Source organism: Benincasa hispida, chromosome 12 (genome assembly GCF_027475165.1).
Source record: "Benincasa hispida cultivar pf3 chromosome 12, pf3_genome.v1.1, whole genome shotgun sequence".
Taxonomy (NCBI): Eukaryota; Viridiplantae; Streptophyta; class Magnoliopsida; order Cucurbitales; family Cucurbitaceae; genus Benincasa; species Benincasa hispida.
The window spans coordinates 9,380,208-9,396,025 of NC_143489.1; the positions used below are offsets into that span (position 1 = coordinate 9,380,208).

Consider the following 15,818-nt stretch of genomic DNA (forward strand, 5'->3'; position numbering starts at 1 on the left):
TATTTTGTCATTTTACCCTCAAAACAGGATTCACATGGTGGTAATGAACTGTCTTCCAACTTATTTGATGACCGCTCTTAACCAATCTCTCAATCCTGTTGAGATTTATGTGACCCAGTCTCAAGTGCCAAAGATAGGCATTTGGAGAAATCTTCCTTTTCTTATGAGTCTCAGCAGCTTTAAACATCTCTATGTTCAATATGGCTTTAACCTCAGTTGGTTTTAACATATACAAGTTATTTTCTAATTTTGCAGAGCAGATCTATTTACTTGCTATATTGATGAACACTTCATCATTTTTTAAATAAACTTTATAATTTTGTTCTAGCAAACAAGAGATATATATTAGATTCATTTTCATAGAAGGAATATAATATACATTTTTCAAATAAATGTACTTATCTCCTATAAATAACTTCATATCTCCCACTACTTTAGCTGAAACAACCTCCCCAGTCCCAACCTTAAAAGATTGTTTCACCTTCTGTCAACTGTCTCCAAGAACTTGTTTCCTGTGAGATAGTACAAACATGATTAACAGCACCTGAATAAATTATCCAGATTTTATTGTTTTCCACTAAACATGCTTCGATAACAAGTAAATCATATTTAACTTGTTGTTCGAATTCTGCATTCTCATCTACATAATTCAAAATTTTAAATGAGTTGGGAGATGGATGACAATCCTCTGTTAAAACTCTTTTGGTGTAATCAACCGCTAGTAATTTGTTTGTTGATTTGATTTTACTGTTATTTAAATCGGAAGTGAGTATTCTAGAAGAATTCGACATGCTAATTAGCAAATTGTAACTAAATCCAAAATCTAGTTTTAGAAAAAAGTAATAGTATACCCATAACCATTATTTATTTGCAATGATACCTTAGTGAGTCAGAATATGTGCAATCGACGGGCAGTCAGATACTCCTTCACTAAAGCAAACAATTTTGACCAAACACCATCTCTGAAATTGTTGGGATTGGTGTTCTAATTCTCCCGGAGTCTCGTTGTTTATAATGGTACACATTGTTTGATGAATAAAATAACTGTTATTTCATTCTGGCTTTAACTCATATCCAATAAACAAAGCTCCATGGTTATCTTATGTAAACTTAAGCATGTATATGTGATATACAAGTGGATCATGACTTAAGTGATAACCAAAATAGGTCTGTAGTATAAGAAGTTAAGATGGGATACCTGATCCTGGTGATACTACGGATACAACCCGCTTTGTAGAGGTTTGCAAGTGTTGTAAACTACTACAGATGGTAGATCCTGACCATTCATGTGGAGACGTGCTAGCGAGGGTGTCCTATACAAAGAGTTTGTATAAGACTGGACCACGAGATGACTAGACTCTGTATATAATGTTGTTGATACTAGAGACTTACATCTCACCTAAACGACCATAAGTGACACGACCTCAATCCTGAGTGTTTTGGGAACTCTTGCCTTTGAGGGCAGTCCTTTGATTAGTATGGGTGAGAGTGACCAGATTGCCAACTCAACATGCCTAACTTTTTGGGGACTTGTCTAATCTGGGAGCTGGGAACTCAATACACGAGATGAAATTTACTTCTTTCCCGAAGCAGGGATAAGTTGAGAGATTTCTCCCTTAAGGGCTGATTCCAGGGCTTGAACATAGTGGCCACAACTTCTCTTTGGAAGAGAGAACTCAGTCATAGTAGGACTATGACTTATATTCATTAGAGGGATCAGTGGTACTTAAGGAGTTAGATGTAACTACAGGGGCATAACGGTTATTGGCCGAGCTATACTTACGAACGATCTGTGAAGGGTTGTCGCACTGTTGATTAGTTAAGATGGACACAAAATATATCTGTGGTAAGGAGAGTTTAGTTGTCGGTCTTTAGTGGAGTGCCTGACAGTTAACGGATGGTAGATCCTGTGACTAAAGAGTTTAGTCAGTTATTCACGTACCGTTAGAGCTTCAAGCTACAGGTCCATAAGGTCCCCTTGGTAGCTCAATGGATTCGGTTGAGGATCAGTTCTTGGTGTTAATTTGAAATGTTCAAATTGACAAGAGGTAATTCAATTATATATGATATGATCAGTATGATGTATAAGATACATATAATGGAGGATTAATGTAAATGAGATTTACATTAAGTACCATGAAATAGAAAACGAGCTATGGTTTATATGTTTCATGAGATGAAATATTAAAATTATAGGTTATAAATATAGTATGATAAGTTAGTTATCATTTATATTTATAATAATATTAATTATTGGATAATTAATTCTTTTTCTCTAATAACCAATTGAGTGGGAGGTTATTGGTGGTTTCATGGTAATCGTGAGATAAAAGGAAAAATGTTTTCCTATTTTTAGAAATGTGTAAGTTTTACAAAATTGTGTTTTGAGATTTTTTTTCTCTCAAAATCTCACGAAAGTTGTCAAGTAAATAGGATTTACTAAGCGACAGCTTGGATAAGGTAAAAGATCGTGTAGTATTTGTAGGCGAGACACTTAGCTAAGTGATGAACTAAATGATCGCATAGCTTTTGCTAGACGATCTCTTAGCTTTTGCTAATCGATTGGGCATCGACCTATACGATAGGTTCAGTCTTCTCCCATTTGCTCAATCATTTACACGATTGTGTTTCCTCCGTCTTCTGCCTGAAACCAAGTCCACATAGAGCCCACCCTCTGGATTCTCACACCGAGAATACCAAGGTAACCTTCTTGGTGGTGTCATACTCAATTCGACACCATCGAGGTTCTGCGAAGGTCGTTCGTGCTGTTCGTGACCTAGGCAATCACTGAGTTCGAGTGAGCGTTGTTCGTGTAGTATAGCGGTCGCATTGGACGAGCGTACGAGGTTGTTGTGTTGCTATGTTCGAGCGTTCATGATCAAGGAGCTTGGCGATGAGTCTACAAATGTGTATAGCATTTCTCCTTGATCATTTTTAGTATCATGCTATAATTTCTGTAATGAATGCATAACCTTATGTTTCTGTTTATGATTGTAATTGTAAAGTTCATATATGATTGTAATTTGGAATGATCTTTCTGCTGCTTATAGAAATCCGCGTGTTCGATTTCCTTCAGGAGTAACTCTTATTTTTGTAGTCGTTTAGTTATCGTTTTCGCTCAAGATCTTTACTAACAATTAGTAATTCTTGTAAGTGTGACCCACCATTTTCAGATCTTATAGGGCAGTATGAATATGCCTCTTAAATAGAAGACAATATCTAAGATGGAACTATAAGATAGTATTCATTTTACTGAAGCCTGGGTTGTTCCGAATCCTATGTTACAACTCTCCGAGGGGATAGCCGTCGTTAAACGACTAGCAAGGGCCGCCTAAAGCAAACCAGCAGGTGCAACATAGGAATCTCATGGTTCAAACTAATGGAGGAGATTGTAGGATATATTGACACATATCCTTCACCCACTTACTATGAACTACTTCCTCCGTTTACCTTGTTATTGACTCATACAAAACACTTTTCCGAATGGAGGTCACTTCCAGGGTGACACAAAGCGTAATATGAATCTCACGGTGTAAACTACCGTGGAGATGTGGTAGTTGAAATCTATATATCATATAATAGACTTATGTTTGAACAACTTCACCTTATTCACCGCAACCTAGATTTAAGCTAAAAAATACTTTCCGAATAGAGGACATTTCCAGGGTGACACGAAGTACCGCTTAAATCCAGACTGTGAACTTTTAGGGACGCGAGAGCTAAGAATAACATATCGTATATGTTATTAATCTCCCACTGAAGTTTTCTAATAACTCTATCATATAGAAGTTATTAAACTGCCACTGAAGTGTTTTATTGGGTAGATTTATACTTAGGTTCTTTTCGCTAATAAACAACCCTAAGTCTATGTGGTTTATCCAAGTATAACTCGTATAATTGGATTTTAACCTACGATGTCTAGGTGATAAACCATTTTATTACCTCACATCACTCACGTATGCTCATAAAATCGGTTACCAACGCTCAATAATTCGGCCATAATCCCAGGTAGGAGACGTTTCGTAAACCGTCAACTTAAGTACCCCCAGCCATAGACAGGATTATATATCGGTTGAGTTTGTAACCCGAGTTTTATAAGTTTTAACTATTAAAAAAGGTGGCCAACCTACATGAGCATGCAACTGTTGTTTATGGATTTTAAACGTCTAATCCAATTTTATAACAACTTATAAAACTTTAGACATGCTAAACATCCATAACATACATAAAGGCATTCAATATTTAATATAACACTTATATTAAATACAAGAAACCCTAACATGCATACTATATATTATAACAGATTACAACATACTTTCAATGCATGTAACATGCTTCCTATGGTGGGATTTTAAATCTAATTGGCATACTGATAACGGGCAGAAATGCACGTTATCATAATTCTAAGTTCTTAAACAATGTTGGATTGCGTTGATGAAATATGTTAAATTACGTCCATTAAGCATAAATTCTATAATATTGCGGTCGCATGCATCCAACGCATTAGAGCAGTTGATCTTTACATTTTTGTGCAGAATATGCATTAACGCAATGTAAAGATTGTGATCATAGGAGTACATTGGTCGAGCACAACTTCACCGCAAGACTTTGCGTGCTCGCAAACATTCGCCCAAGAAGAATCACCCCAATTTGGTCAGCGCAACATAGTGGGCACATCTGGGTGAAAGGATAATTAAGAGAGATGGGAAAGAAAGATGATGACAGTCGGATCCAAATTAAGTTGACAGCCGATAACGGTCACAAAGTACATTCAGCTTTATCGGTAACAATCATCTGGCGCGTCAATCAGGAATTAAAGCTGTCCCATCCGTACAACTGGGAGAGAGAAGCCGACCGCCTTTCACCATGGAAACTCTATAAATACCAAGTGCATTCTTCAAAGAGGGGGTTAAGCAGTCGATTTCTTCATCACTTTACAAGTTCACGTCTCTGTCCATAGTTTCCTTCCATTTTTAAGGCCGCGAGGAAGAAGGTATGCCGGTAGATCGTTCCGGTAAGCTTGGGAAAACACTGAAAGCTCCAAGATAGAGAGAGGGACGACACCTGTGGAAGCAGGAACATTTGTAGATCAGAATAGAGATTCAGTGTAAAAAGCCTCGGTCAGCAAGGAATTGCTACCAGGCTCTCTACCTTTACTTTCCATTGTCATTTTGTACTCAACTCAGTTATAAGAATGGAATGTTTTTCCCTATATCTGTTTACTCCTTGTTATTTATGCATGAGTAGCTAGATTAGTTGAATGGGTTAAGAAGTAGTTAGCAAGCATAACGAGGGAATCTTAATCTTTGCGATTATCTTGTTTATGTATGCTTCATTCGTCTATTAGAGGTACTCGAGAGGGTAGTCTAAAGACGAGATCTAGACTTGGGAAGGTTAGGTCAGAATCTAGGTCTGGAAGAACCAGATTAAAACGCATAAACGGGAGATAAGCGCTTAGAAATGAGCACAATTTGATATTAACGAATCGCATGCATCTTAGCAATAAGATAAGATTGTATGCGGTCACCTTGCTTTCATGCATTTTGCATTAACGCATAGGACAAGAGCAGAGACTTAGAGATAAGCTCTATGGATATTTTGTATTCAACACATGCGTCCTAGACTTAGGAGCATCGCATTTACATTGGGAAATGACTTACTATGCATGGTTGTAACATGATCGCAAGGTTTGACGCATTCCCGAGTAACGCTAGCTAACGATCTTCTCAACCCATTCATCGCTTACTCATTGCATCTATAAACACAACTATCTTTCTCAAATCCACCGCCTTTATATACTTCTTTTTCATCAATGCAACAACACACCCAAAACTTATTTATTTACTTGGTCACCACAAAGTTTTCATAAATATTACCAACGTAACTATTTTCACATGTCCCTGTGTTCGACCCTGAACTTACCAAGAAACTCAGGGAAATTTACACTGGGATTCCGCTGGGGAAACTTGAGTGCACAACGCAATCCACTAACGTATACCATCCATATTTCCATCCATAAAATAATGCATCAAGTTTTTGGCGCCATTGCCGGGGACTTCGGCAAAATAGTTGTTAATAGTAATTTTTGTGATTTCTTTGCAGAACTCTCAATCTCTGGCGAACTAAGACCAAAAGATTGAGAGAACATTTCGAAGAGGACTACGAGACCGCCAACAACAACCACAATCCGATAAAGAAGAGATGACGGAGCAGCCTGGAGGAGGAGCACCAAATGATAATAATGTCATGGCGAATCCGATTCTGTTGGAAAACGATCGCAATAGATCCATTAGGGACTATGCATTGCCAAACATCTATGATTTCTCTCCGGGAATCATGAGGCCTACCCTCGACGGAAGCAGAGTCGAGATGAAACTAGTGATGCTGTAGATGATCCAAACTGCGGGTCAATTCGAAGGAAGGCGTGGCGAGGATCCGCATGCCCACCTCCGAAGTTTTATTGAAATCTACAATACTTTTGTGTTCCCGAACATCTCTGCTAAAGAAGTTCGACTAACGTTGTTCCCATTTTCTCTTTGTGATCAGGCTAGGAAATGGGCTTATTCGCTCGAACCAGAAGAGATTACTTCTTGGGAGCAGGTAGTGGAGAAATTCATGAAAAAGTATTTTCCACCAACCGAGAACGCAAGACGAAGAAAGCTTATTACTAATTTTGAACAAGATATGGACGAATCGCTCAGTGATGCTTGGGTGAGGTTTAAAAGGTTGGTTCGAGATTGTCCGCATAATGGGCTACCAGACTGCCTTCAGATGGAAATTTTCTATCACAGTTTGAATCCTGCTTCGTAGACCGCTGCCAATGCGGCAGCCGCTGGTGGTCTGCTTGACAAAACTTACGAGGAGACGAAGAATATTCTGGACCGCATCTCCAAGAACCATGAAGACTGGCGGGAGAGTGACCAGATATTAAGACTCAAAGATTCTGACACAAATAACGGTGCCATTGTTTCATTACAAAACCAAATGACCGCAATGATGAATTTGATTCAAAGAATGGCGATCAGCAGCCCAACACCGCAAGGTGGGCAAATTAACGCAATAAGTCAAAACACCGCAAGGTGTGCGACTTACGGCGATGGGCATGCGATGGAAGATTGCCCAAAAAATCCACAGTCCGTATATTTTGTAAAGAATAATCCCTTTTCAAACACTTACAACCCCGGGTGGAGAAACACCCCAGTTTTGCTTGGAAGAATCAACAACAAAAGTTTCAATCTGTGGCGCAAAAAGAAGGGCCATAAGGATTTTTCTAACGCAACGACGGTCAGCAGAGCAACCAAGCAAGTAGCTCACAACAACCAACACAATCTTCTCCTCTAGAGAGCCTATTGAAGCAATATATAGAGAAAAACGAGACAGTGCTTCAAAGTCAGGTTACGTCCATCCACATCCTCGAATTGCAAATGGGCTAGATTGCGAATGAGCTGAAGAGTCGACCGCAAGGGGCATTGCCAAGTTCAACCAACTCAGGGGGATCAGGTAAGAAGCAATGTCAGGTTGTGACATTGCGCAGTGGAAAGACTGTGGAAGGGGAAAAGAAGGAGCATAGTAGAACAACTTCCATCGCAACTGAGCCTGAGATTGCGGTAACGCAAGAAAAAGAAAGAGAAAATGAAGCAGTGGAACCTGAGGTTGCGTCGACCTTAAAGTCAAATGAAACGGGAGCCGTGAAAGTTCAGTTACCACCTTTCCCTTAAAGGCTAAGAAAGAAGAAAAATGAAGAGGTACAGTACCAACGCTTCTTATCTATGTTAAAGCAATTACATGTTAACATTTCTTTCAGTAAAGCGATTGAAGAAATGCCTGCCTATACCAAGTTTCTGAAGGACATGGTAACTAAGAAAAGAGGCACTGGGAAATTCATCACGGTGGCATTAATGCAAAGTTTCAAATCTATTATTCCACCGAAAATGACCGATCCTGGGAGCTTCACTATTCCTTTCTCCATAGGAGGACTCTATATTGAGCAAGCCTTGTGTGACTTGGGGGCCAGCATAAATTTGATGCCGCTGTCAATTTTTAGACAATTAAATGTGGGGCAACTTGTGCCCACATCAGTGACTCTCCAATTGGCTGACAGATCTATGGTTCATCTAGAAGGTAAGGTGAAGGATGTGCTAATCACAATTGATAAATTTATTTTGCCAGCTGACTTCATCATCCTAGATTATGAGGCCGACAAAGATGTGCCCATCATTTTGGGGCGACCTTTCCTATCAACGGGTCGTGCTCAAATTGATGTACACAAGGGAGAAATCACTTTGAGCATAAACGGACAAAAGCTCAAATTTAATATAATTCGTGCCATGAAATTCCCGGATGAGGAAGACCTACAAGATTCTGACGATGACCTGAATTTGATTGAAGAAGAAAAGTCTGATGAAGAGTGTGAAGAAAAGGATGCCAACGCATCCGTAGCTGCCTGCAATGCGATCATAAAAAACAAACAAAGAAGAAGAAATGATCGCAACACAAGAAGAAGAGCCAAAAGAAGAAAGAAAAACAATGCAACCTTCCCTGGTGGAACCACCAATACTTGAACTGAAGACCCTACCAACACATTTGAAGTACGCATTTCTGGGGCAGAATGAGAAGCTGCCAGTGATAATTTTCTCTGCGCTCAACGAAGATCAAGAGAATGTATTGATGAGCATTCTCAAGAAACATGTGCGAGCAATTGGCTGGACGCTCGCTGACATCAGAGGAATCAGCACCGCGTACTGCATGCACCACATTCGTCTCGAGGACGACCACAAAGCAACTATTGAAAATCAACACAGACTTAACCCTGCGATGAAGGAGGTCGTCAAAAAGAAGATTATCAAATGGCTGGATGCGGGCATTATCTATCCCATAGATGATAGCACGTGGGTCAGCCCCGTGCAATGTGTGTCGAAGAAGGGCGGAATGACGGTAGTCCTAAATGAGAACAATGAATTAATACCATAAAGGATCATCACTGGATGGGGCATCTGCATGGACTATCGCAATTTGAATGCGGCCACAAGGAAAGATCACTTCCTTTTGCCATTCATTGATCATGCCAGATAGATTAGCAGGGAACGATTTTTATCGCTTCTTGGATGGATATGCCGGGTATAATCAAATCATGATAGCTCTTGAAGACCAAGACAAGACCACATTCACCTGCCCATATGAGACATTTGCTTTTCGTCGCATGCCATTTGGCCTCTGCAATGCGCCAAGCACGTTCCAAAGATGCATGATTGTGATCTTTTCAAATTATCTCGAGGACTCAGTGGAAATATTTATGGATGACTTCTTCGTTTATGAGAACAAGTATGAAGTCTGCCTAGCCAATTTGGAGAAAATTCTGAAAATATGTGAAGAGACGAACCTGATGCTCAACTGGGAAAAATGTCACTTCATGGTGAAAGAAGGTATAATGTTAGGACACAAAGTTTCCCAGGAAGAGTTGGAGGTGAACAAAGCAAAGATCGACGCAATTGAAAAGCTTCCACCTCTAACCAGCATGAAGGCGGTGCGAAGCTTCTTGATCGGAAGGGGACAGAGAATCAAGTTGCGGATCACTTGTCCAGATTGGAGAATCCTGAGGTTGACAACAATGAATCTGAAGTGAGTGTTGTGTTTCCGGATGAGTAGCTGTTCTACATAGAAGAATTGCCCTGGTATGCGGACATCGTTAATTATTTGGTTTGTGAACAATTCCTTGAAGATTACACCTACCATCAACAGAGGAAGCTCAAGCATGAATGCAAACACTATTATTGGGATGAGTCGAATCTGTATAGAAGAGGTGCAGACCAAATCATTCGATTATGTGCACCAAATGCATCTCAACAACGCATATTGTCATAATGCCACGATTTTCCATATGGAGGGCATTTTGGAGGACAATGTATTGCAGCCAAAGTTTTGCAAAGTGGACTCTTTTGGCATTCATTATTTAAAGATGCTGCTGACTACGCAATGAAATGTGATCGGTGTCAACACACCGACAACATTTCATGGAAGAACGCAATGCCAATGAACACCATCTTGGAGCTTGAATTATTTGACGTCTGGGGGATTGATTTCATGGGACCATTCCCTCCTTCGCATGGCAAGCATTATATCTTATTGGCCGTCAATTACGTTTCCAAGTGGGTTGAGGCAATTGCATGCGCCACAAGTGATACGGTGGTAGTCTCCTAGTTCATCAAGAAAAATATTTTCACTCGTTTTGGAACTCCCCGTACCATCATCAGTGATGAAGGATCACACTTTATTAATCACAATATAAAGGAGCTGCTGCGCAAGTACAATATCCTCCACAAGGTGGCCAACGCATACCATCCGCAAACAAATGGCCAGGCTGAAGTGTCCAATCATGAAATTAAATTGATACTTGAAAAGGTAGTAAAACCTTCATGGAAGGATTGGGCAAGCTTGATGATGCGTTGTGGGCATACCGGATCGCATTTAAAACACCAATAGGTATGTCCCCTATGCGTTGGTATTTGGCAAGGCATGTCATTTTCCATTGGAACTGGAGTATAAAGCATTATGGGCAGTCAAGAAACTGAATTTTGATTTGAAGAAAGTAGGGAAGCACGAAAATTGCAGTTGGTCGAGCTAGAAGAATGAAGGGTCAACGCATATGAGAATGCGAAGATTTATAAAGAGTGCACCAAGCGCTGACATGATAAACGCATATGCACTAGAAACCTCCGAGTGGGGCAAAAGGTCTTACTCTTCAATTCGAGATTGCGGCACTTCCCGGGAAAATTAAAATCGTTCTGGTCTGGTCCCTTCATCATCAAAGAAATATTTCCACATGGTGTGGTGGAACTGATCACTGAGGATGGCAGTCGAACATTTAAAGTTAATGGACAACGGATAAAAGCATATTGCGGAGGAGATTTCCAGCCAGAAATAGTCTACGCAAAGTTGAACAAATCGGACTATCCCTTACTCAAATCTTGAACATTTAACTCTTCGTCATTTTACGATTATCAGTATTTCACTTATTTCTCTAAAAAAAAAAAAGTTAAATTTTTTTTTTCAAAAATGCGTTGTTTTGTTTTAATATCATTTGACCCTATCTTTGTCTATTTACAAGGATTAAGGCACAAGATTGCGAAGAAGCAAATGATCTCATTCCATTGCTGCAATCCATAGGAGCAAAGATCGCCGCAAGGATAGATGCATCAATACACAATGCAGGCGGCAGTGCAAAATTTGGGGGTGTACTCTTCCTTATCTTTATTTTAAATCTTGCGCTATACCATTGCATTTTAAGTTTTATCACCGCATCCTCCTTAATTACCGCAATCATTTGCCAAGTAGATAAATTTAGTGAGTTACCGCATGTTGTTTCTTTGCCAAGTATGATTTCAATGATGAAATATATGATTCTATTTCTTTCGTATACACTAGAGTCAATTTAGTCTTAAAATAGTCACCTCATGAAATATTTCTAGAAGTTAGGGGTTTACTAGCTTTCTTTCAAATTCTCTTTACAAGCATTCTACGACCATCGCATGACCTATTTTAATTTCTTTTGGCAATGAGAACATTGCCACATTTTAGGGGGTGAGGTATCTATTTTCGACCTTGCTATATATATATATATATATATATATATATATTTGAGAATAACGACTCCACTATCAACGCAATGGAAAACCCATGTTAATAGGAGTTAAGTTGTGAAAGGCTCTTACCCGTAGTTGGATGTCCGCATGACACACGTGGGGGCAAGCCAAAACGAAAGTAAGTTACTAGGATCAATGCATAAATCAATGATCGCAACTCCACTGCCAAATCGATATGAGTTAGTCTGAGAAAGAGTGCATTGCTCGTAGCTGGATATCGCATGACACACATGGGGGCAAGCCAAAATGAAGGCAAGGCACCCGGATCAGCCCAAGGTCAGAAAAAAATAGCAATGAAGAAAATTTTTGTGCAAGGATAAAATCATTTGACACCCCGGAAGAAAATTTTCTTTTAAAATAAATCATGCGATGTTCCTGAATTTAGTAAAGTCTTTTTGAAAGTTAAGCTTGTAATCCCTAAGTCTAAGAAATATTTTAAGAAGAGATGAATACGACTTAAGAAAATTCTGGTATATAGGATTTGAATGAAGTATCCTTGAGAGATTTAGGAAAGAGAACTTTGCGGTTAACTTGCTAAAGGAATCTTTAGCTTATGCTTGAAGACAAGAATTGTTTAAATTTGGGGGTGTGATAACGGGCAGAAATGCACGTTATCATAGTACTAAGTTCTTAAACAATGTTGGATTGCGTTGATGAAATATGTTAAATTGCGTCCATTAAGCATAAATTCTATAATATTGCGGTCGCATGCATCGAACGCATTAGAGCATTTGATCTTTACATTTTTGGTGCAGAATATGAGTTAACACAATGCAGAGATTGCGATCATAAGAGTACATTGGTCGAGCGCAACTTCACCGCAAGACTTTGCATTGATCGTGCTCGTAAACATTCGCCCAAGAAGAATCACCACAATTTGGTCAGCGCAACATAGTGGGCGCATCCGGGTGAAAGGATAATTAAGAGCGATGGGACAGAAAGCTGATGACAGTCAGATCTAAATTAAGTTGACAGCCGATAACGGTCACAAAGTACATTCAGCTTTATCGGTAACAATCATCCGATGCGTCAATTAGAATTAAAGTTGTCCCATCTACCAGGAGAGAGAAGCCGCCTTTCACCTTGGAAACTCTATAAATACCAAGTGCATTCTTTAGAGAGGGGGTTAAGCAGTCGATTACTTCATCACTTTATAAGTTCACGCCTCTGTCCATAGTTTTTTTTTTCATTTTTAAGGCGGACGCGAGGAAGAAGGTGTGCCAGTGTATCGTTCCGATAAGCTTGGGAAAGTACCGGAAGCTTCAAGACAGAGAGAGGGCCGACACCTGTGGAAGCAGAAACATTTGTAGAACAGAATAGAGATTCAGTATAAAAAGCCTCGGTCAGTAAGAAATTGCTACCAGGCTCTCTACTTTTACTTTCCATTGTCATTTTGTACTCAACTCAGTTATAAGAATGGAATGTTTTTCTCTATATCTGTTCACTCCCTGTTATTTATGCATGAGTAGCTAGATTAGTTGAATGGGTTGAGAAGTAGTTAGCGAGCATAACGAGGAAATCTTAATCTTTGCGATTATCTTGTTTATGTATGCTTCATTCGTCTATTAGAGGTACTCGGGAGGGTAGTCTAAAGACGGGATCTAGACTTGGGAAGGTCAGGTCAGAATCTAGGTTTGGAAGAACTAGATTAGAACACATAAATGGGAGATAGGCGCTTAGAAATGAGCACTATTGTTATTAACGCATCGCATGCATCTTAGCAATAAGATAAGATTGTATGCGGTCACCTTGCTTTCATGCATTTTGCATCAACGCATAGAACAAGAGTATAGACTTAGGGATAAGCTCTATGGACATTTTGCATTCAATACATGCGTCCTAGGTTTAGGAGCATCGCATTTGCATTGGGAAATGACTTGCTATGCATGGTTGTAACATGATTGCAAGGTTTAACGCATTCCCGAGTAACGCTAGCTAACGATCTTTTCAACCCGTTCATCGCTTACTCATTGCATCTATCAACGAAACAACACACCCAAAACTTATTTATTTACTTGGTCACCACAAAGTTTTCATAAATATTACCAACATAACTTTTTTCACAAGTCCCTGTGTTCGACCCTGGATGTACCAGGAAACTCAGGGGAATTTACACTTGAATTCCGCTAGGGAAACTTGAGTGCACAACGCAATCCACCAACGCATATCATCCATATTTCCATTCATAAAATAACACATCACATACTGTATGCACATACAAGATTTATTTAATTATAACATACATAAAATGCATAAATAATTAAACACAGACTGATATGATTTTAGTTTTGGCATAAACAAGCAAACAGAAGACTAACTATTACAAACAACTTCAAAACCGTCTTTGAACAACTCGAACCGCTCCAAATCGAACCTAAGCATCCTGAACCAGACTGGATGAGTCTGAACGGGACCAACAAAGTCTGAAACAGACCAACCAAAACCTTTTAAGGCTGAACCAGATTGAACCTTCAGAAAACCGGTCGAACTGGCTACTCTCGGTCCAACCTTAAAGTCTTGCTAAGGCCGATCGTGTAGCGCTGCAGGCAATTGTCTAACACCATCGCCTTGTGTTGAGAAGAGGTACATGATCGCTTAGTGTCGTCTGTCTATCGCATAGAGTAATCGTTTAGCTCTTGGGTATAACTAAACGATCTCTTAACACCATTGCCTAGCGCTCCATGTCATCGTTTAGTGTTTGCCACAACTAAACGATCGCTTAGCTCTATCGTATAGAACATCATCGTGTCGTTCAACATCGTAGCTAAACGATCATTTAGTTCCATCATATAGAAACTTCAACGCATTCCTTAGCACCGCATCTACACGATTACTCAGCACCCGCATCTAGACAATCGCTCAGCATTATCGCATAGCACTTCATCGTATTGCTTATCACGCACCACAGCTACACGATCGTGTAGTGCCATCATATAGCAAATCCAACGTGTCGTTTAGTTCCCACGCAAAAGTTAAACGATCGCATAGTGCTATCGTATAGCATATCAATGCATCGTCTAGCTTCCGTAGGTACACGATCGCTTAGCGTCCATCATCACAACGACCAACACCCATTGCTATATGATCGTCTAGCTTTTCTTCACATCATGTAACGCCTGGAACTAGACGATCGCTTAGTAACTGAACCTTAGCAACGATTTTGAGCAAAAGATGAAAAACTAGAACAGTAGCTCAACCTCCTTCACTTGTTTCTTCAATTACATCTTAATTTCAACTCTAATGACCCCAAATAAATTATAGAATCTTGGAAAGCTCATCAAATAAGAGCCAATTACAAATTTAAATGAGAAATTAAAGAGAATTAAAATGCCAAAACTCATAAAACTATATCAGTGCATCAATTTCATATTTCTCATATAAAACACCCACCAAATCAAAATTAAACCAAATTGAATGCTTATCTAATGCTCTGATACCAATTGTAGAAATGTATCAGCAACAGCGGAAGCAACAAAGATCATTTAAGCACTTTAATTTATTATTTTTGGCAAAATATAAAGCATGTTGTTGCAGAAAACAAGTGGGTTTCATGACATACCTTTGTAGAACCTCTTTAAATCACGATCTCCATCTGCAATCTTCTCCAAATCTTGTTGCAAACCACCTCAAGATCTTCCTTATTCTCTTGGTGCTTTAAATTGAGTTGTGGGACACAAAACAAGCTGAATCAAGAGATGATGGAGAATTGCTCACGACAACAATCTTGTTGAATAACACTTTCTTCAGCACGAATTACTAAAATTCTTTCTTGATTGCATGTCTCAAATTCACTCTAATCTTTTCAATATATTGCAGATCATCATGTAAGGAAGAGAGTTGCATGAATTGCAGCTCATGCTTGGAGTTAATGAAAAAGAAGAAATGGAAAATGTGTGAGCGTGAAGAAGATGGATAATGGAAAAACTTGTTTTTCCATTCGTGTATTGTTTTTTTTTTTCAATTTTCCAATTTTATTTCAAAATCAAAACTTGATTTTTTAAAATCCATTTTGATTTTAAAACTGAAAATTTAATTTTAGATAATTAATTTTTAAATAAAACTAATTTAATTTAATATCGAATATTAAATTAATTTTTACACACATCCATCTTTGTATATTTAAATATAAATTCTCCTATTACATTTAATTCTCAAATTAAACATGTAATTATATCTCAT

At 38.9% G+C, this 15,818-nt stretch overlaps 1 non-coding gene across 1 annotated transcript; it reads right to left on the bottom strand.

Moving 5' to 3' along the window:
* Window positions 1-6,648: 6,648 nt before the first annotated feature.
* LOC150031750 (small nucleolar RNA R71) lies at window positions 6,649-6,755 on the bottom strand. The gene has a single exon (XR_016525639.1). It is a non-coding gene; the product is annotated as a small nucleolar RNA R71 (small nucleolar RNA).
* Between the last annotated feature and the right edge of the window lie 9,063 nt (window positions 6,756-15,818).